Below are 6218 nucleotides of genomic sequence, written 5' to 3' on the forward strand. Positions count from 1 at the left end.
TTGCTACTCAACTGGCTCACAAAGGTTCATTTTATGGGACTGGTACTTAACTGGTCCACCGCGATCTAATACAAGGGAAGTGTTGTTACTCAACTGACTGATATAAGTATTTAAGGAATAGTGTCAGCTTGTTGAAGATTCAATAGTTGAGTATATGAACAGACATTTGTTACTGGTAGTTTATTTTCTCGCAACTTGCTCACAAATTTTTAACAGGATGACTGAGAGACTGAAGGTTAAATTTTTGGACACCTGAACATAGTTCCGTTTAGTGGTTGCTACCTGCTATATCACGATCCACGGTAATGGTTCATAATAAGGATTGCGTATTTGTTATTTAGTATTTTTTAATATTGTTTCGCCAGCCTACATCAAAAACAGCTGTGAGTATTGTTATAAAAACCCGGGCAACATTACTAGATGCATCATTGCACATTGTGTAGGTTAGTTTTTAAGTTTATTTGACTATCTAACAAATAACAGCGGCTGTATAACCGTTGACACCTAATCGTTTTAATGTAGTCTGGTTTATATGGAGCCTCATAATCTACTACGTGCATATGCATATAGCTGCGTGCAGGCCGTGAATGAAATTTAATGTTTATATGACAGGCATGACACGTGTACCATAGCGATTATTAACTTATTGCTACAACTGTATTGATGTCTCGTATCATTTGTTTATGTATAGGGTTCCTGCCCTTTCTGACACGACACTGCTGACAGGATATTTTTTCTAACCACTACATGATTGATTTCGGCCACGTTATATAAACGTCTAGGCTGTCTCCCACAACAGAAACTGTTAAGCCTTAAATCCTTAAGAAATATTAAAAATGCTTATTTGTATACATATGTCATTATATTACGACACATTGTCTAATCTGTGGATTGAATATATATGGACACATGTACACAACTTGAAATATTCATATGGCCAATATGCATTGTATGTGCTGCATGTATAACATTCATGCGGCTACAAAATTCAGTCCATGTGCTTCAGACATAATGTTTGAGACATGGTGTTGACGTTATTTCTTCAAGCTAGAAATCCCTATTTTTTACTCTCCTAAATATTACACCTTTTAGACATAGGAATTTGTAGTTTGAGGAAATAATCAACACTGTCTCAAACCTTAAGCTTGTTTGTTTACTTGTTTTGGCGATTGCATTTTCACTTTAATTTTTTTCAATTTTTTTTTTTTGAAAAATCCTATTCCCCTTTTTTTAAATTACAATTTTTAATAATCTTGTAACTAATACGTTGGTGTAACTGAACTCGGGCGAATCGTAAGACCGTAAAAGTTTCAACAGTTGTACAGAAGGATTCACAGACTCATGTGGGTGATTGATTGCTAATAATCCGACCTAGAAAGCTATAAAAAGGCAACTTTGAAATTAATGGATCATGAAGATCGGGATGTTGAAAAGGCAGCTGAACTCTAGAAAGTGCACAAACGAAGCCCTTTGTAGATGACTGCTCCACATGTATTTGAAAATATATAGTTAAGCTAGCTTTCGTAAATTTAACGTTTTTTTTTCAGTGAACTTCGATTCAAGAAAATTTAAGGGATTGAAAAAAAATCCTGGTTTTATTTTCCAGTTGTTGATTTTCGTGAAACAGTGAATAGCAAGTTTTTAAAGTTTTTTTCTGAACTCCAATCTTTCGGGACGTTCGCATTATTACTGGTTTTCGTGCGCGTGCAATTAGATCTATCTTCGCTGTTTCCACAGTCACGAGCAACTGAACGCTCTTCCATCACGTGCTGTGCTGATCTTTATTACACAATAAAATACAACTCTTGACACGTCAAATCAGATTCATGAGGCACTGAATGGTTAATGTGCAGAAATGTATATAACGTTGTGAGCACGGTTTCACGTAGCTTATAGTTGAACAACTCCACCTTAACATCGTGTAGATTTTGTTGTTTGTGCAATGCAAATTAATGTTAATCTGATTAGTGGGTAACCAGTCCTGCTACTTAATTAAGGAATTACGGAGGAACAATCTATGTGGAACAATAGCTTCTATGAGACATTAAAAGTAATAATATGGAACATTACAATGAACTTTAATTGAAAACGTTCTCTTCGGTTATAAGGGTATTGAATTTCACTCAGAATTAGTGTACAATTTGCCTAAATTCAATCACATTTTTCGCCATTCCGCTATGTGTATCGCATAAATCTGTATTAAAATATCACATATATAAACCTTAAATTGTGATGTATAAATCATAAAATTCATATTATTCTACAGAAAAAACAGATATGCATATTTTATTCAAGCCTGGGCAAATCTACTCAAAACAAACTCCTGCGCAGGTCATAGAACTACTTTTATGCTTATTCTTGAAAGAGAAGGAGATATTTTATCAGTTTTTTTATCGCTACTGGCCAAGTTTCTCATCGAAGCCATTCAAGAACCGAGGCCTACAGCAAAAACGGCTAGGTATACTGCACCAAAATGTATGCACAGTTATTAAACAAACTCCTGCGAAGGTTGTAGGGTTATTTTAAAGTTTATTCTTGAAAGTCGAGATTTCCACCATCTAAAATTTTCTAATTTCTTCTTCGATACCAACATAAGCTCTTAGAAGCCATTCAAGCATCTCAGAAATGTAGAATATATTTAAGCACCGTTATACTAATTGGAAATTCTCAGGTTTATACTAGTCGGAAACACTTCTTTTTATTGGGGTAAATAATGTGTATATTTATAACAGTGTCTCCAGCCTTATTTATTGTAGGTTTTACAAGCCGCTACAGTAAAAACGGCTACAGATATTTTGCTGAAACATGAACACTATTGAGTATGTTATTTTAAAATTAGTTCAAACTTCTTCCTTTTCTCGCCCTGGAGAATTTCTCCAAGTTCTTTACTTTCCGCCATTGAAAATATCTGGTGTTTCACTGATGTGCATTCATTGGAAAATAATCTGTGCAACTTATAGCGCATTAATTGGAAACTGCCACGTTTAGGATCCACCATTTCTCGAGTTCGTTGTCGTATTTTGTCTCTATTTGGTCTTCTGCGATTATATCTGTGAGTTTTCTAACGGTAGACGATTACCATAGTAGATTTATATACTCTTTGAGTGGTGGTTTATTCTACGGATTTTCGTTCTTCGCTGAAATTTGTGAGTGTGTATTTTAGTATTATTTTATTTGTTATTATTATTATTATTCACATTTTTGTTTCACAATCCTTCAAAAAAAATCGTCTTGGTATTATGCAACAAACCCAAGACAGATATACGTTGCGAATGTCCACGACCTATTCAATGAAAATTAATTTTCGTGGCTGTTTCCACGAAACCTCAGGCACCAAAACTACCTGACTTAGTAAATAATGGTTGGGTAATAATGGCTGGAGACGGCTTGAATGGGTAATGAAGAAAAACTTTAATATAAGTTTAACATAACAGCAAATGTACACGAATTTGAATGGTTGGGTAAGAAAACATGGCAATGCAGCAAGTAAACTGTTGAAAAAACATGTAACATTCAACTGAATGCATATGCACGTAAATACCTAAAAATTTATTCTCGATAAATGGACATAACCTTAAAAATCTTAAGAAACATAAAAAAAAACTTAAAAAATACTTAAGAAGCAAGATACTTAATTGTTACTTTAAAAAGGGGAATAGGGATCGTCCAAAAAGTACAGAAACAAATTGAATCAAAATAAAAATATAATATTTTTCAAGCCTACAACTAGGGATTCTATAAAAAGTAAATAAACTAGGCTAGAAATGGTATTTACATTATTTTCTCAAGCTACAAATCCCAATTTTAACTCCATGTCTACAGTATTTGTCAATTTTAATGGAGCCAAAATAGTTATTTTCATAATGTAGAAATTTCAAAAGAACTTGGCATTTCAAACTATACACACTTCATATTGAAGAGGGCTCAATACTGTTGATATTTATTGAACTCCAAACTCGCGGAGTTTGTTTTCCAAATATTTATATTTTGTAACATGAAGGTTTCAAAAATCAACATGAGCCAAAATGACATTTCAGGTTTTCATTGTAATCATTATAAATTACAATAGATAAGACAGTTTATGAGTTCGTTGGTAAATTCAAAATGCCTTAAAATACGTATAATGTGATGGGCGAAATATATATTTATGCTTGAATACAAATCCGAACAGCCATATTGACACTAACAACAAAACAGTTTGATTGATGTTCAGGTGTTGCTTGCAATGATGCCAAAAGCACATCCACTAGACCAGCAACATGAAAGAAGTGCGTATTTATACCTGCATGGCACATTAATATTTGTTTTTAAATATTGAGCCAAACATAACGTTAAAGGATAACAATGGACCTTTTGGTCCATCTAAGCTGTCCTATCCACTAGACTAAATACTAAAAAAAATACATCATTCAAATACTTATCAAGCTTTTTCTTAAACTCCATTAAATCAACTGCATCTACCACATTCGAACACCCCCTGTTCCAGAGACTGACCACCCTCTAAGAAAAATAAAGCTGTCTTAGCTAAAGATGACTTCATCCCTGACAAAATTTATTTTTGTGTCCCCTAGTTTTATCATTAAATATGGAAAGAAATGCTGCATCGACACCCCCAATCCCCTAACTATCTTAAACACCTCATTCAAGAGAACACAATTTCAGAAATCTAAACCTATCCTTATATAACATTTCCACCCTAAATATCATCCTAGTTACTCTCATCTGAATGAGCTATACAATCTTATTGATATTTTTATTTTTAAAAGACTATACATCATGGACTATCAAGTCTTCCTGGCTTCTGAAAGATTTAATTCGAACATAGACTGTAAAGATTCGATCATTATTGCATTGTCTATACCCAGGATTTGAAAAACCTGTTCGTCATCACATTATACGAATAATATCACTAAAAACAGTAAGGTAGTGTGTTTAATCCGATGAAGTTTTTGAGCGTAATTGACATAGACAATATAAAAATGTTCTGAACTATAAGACTGAAGTTTAAGTGCTCTGCTTGTAATTTTAGCAGATTCCGTTTCAATCGGGAACAAAAACATTACGCAAGAGACGCTAGTTTATCCATTTCATCACGACTGCTAACAAGTTATTTTTTTGTTCACAGTATCTGCTACTCATACCTAGAAAGGCTAAGCAACTTATGTTTGTTGGATTTCCATCGATACAGGTTTAGTTCATTTTTTGCTTAAGTTCGTTTCTTGGTAAAGAGTTTTACATTGCAGATCCTCCTCCGCGTAAATAAGATGTCTAATTAGTATTTTCTTATTCACCTAATCATGAAGATGCCAATCTTTTCGAGTTTTCTATTTCTTGGTAAAGTTTTATTTACAAATTTTTAGTACCAAAGTGTGTTCCACTAGTATTTCTGGTTTCGCGATAAAACTATGTGATGAGAGGAAAGAAGATTCAAAAGAATTAGAATATTCTAAATGACAGAAATTAACCAGAAAACCTGACATTGTTAAAGGAAACGCCAGTAGTAATACACCAATAAGGATGTCATAAAGTTCGTAACTTAATATTATGATAAACGCATTCAAGAAATAAAAACTCTAAACCGAGAAAAAAAAGAAAGAAATCGTTAAATATACGGCTGGAACTGCTTACAATGACTCAATCACTTCAGTAGATTTTATTTTAATTTTAAAACGTAGATTTCAAAGTGTGGAGACACGTGCCGTAGTAAAATCATCACTGAGTGTCAGTTACACACTCGGGTGTAGTTTCTTCACACATCTTGTTTACTCTTCATTCTAACACAAACTTTATTACCTGTTACAGGAACACATTTTTACACGGTGTGTTCCTGTAACAGGTAATAAAGTTTGTGTTAGAATGAAGAGTAAACAAGATGTGTGAAGAAACTGAACCCAAACAGTATTTTTACACGGTCCTGTTTGGGCTCAGTTTCTTCACACATCTTGTTTACTCTTCATTCTAACACAAACTTTATTACCTGTTACAGGAACACACCGTGTAAAAATACTGTTTGGGCTCAGTTTCTTCACACATCTTGTTTACTCTTCATTCTAACACAAACTTTATTACCTGTTACAGGAACACACCATGTAAAAATACTGTTTGGGTTCAGTTTCTTCACACATCTTGTTTACTCTTCATTCCAACACAAACTTTATTACCTGTTACAGGAACACACCATGTAAAAATACTGTTTGGGTTCAGTTTCTTCACACATC

Source organism: Limulus polyphemus, unplaced genomic scaffold (genome assembly GCF_000517525.1).
Source record: "Limulus polyphemus unplaced genomic scaffold, Limulus_polyphemus-2.1.2 Scaffold2746, whole genome shotgun sequence".
NCBI classification, from domain to species: Eukaryota; Metazoa; Arthropoda; class Merostomata; order Xiphosura; family Limulidae; genus Limulus; species Limulus polyphemus.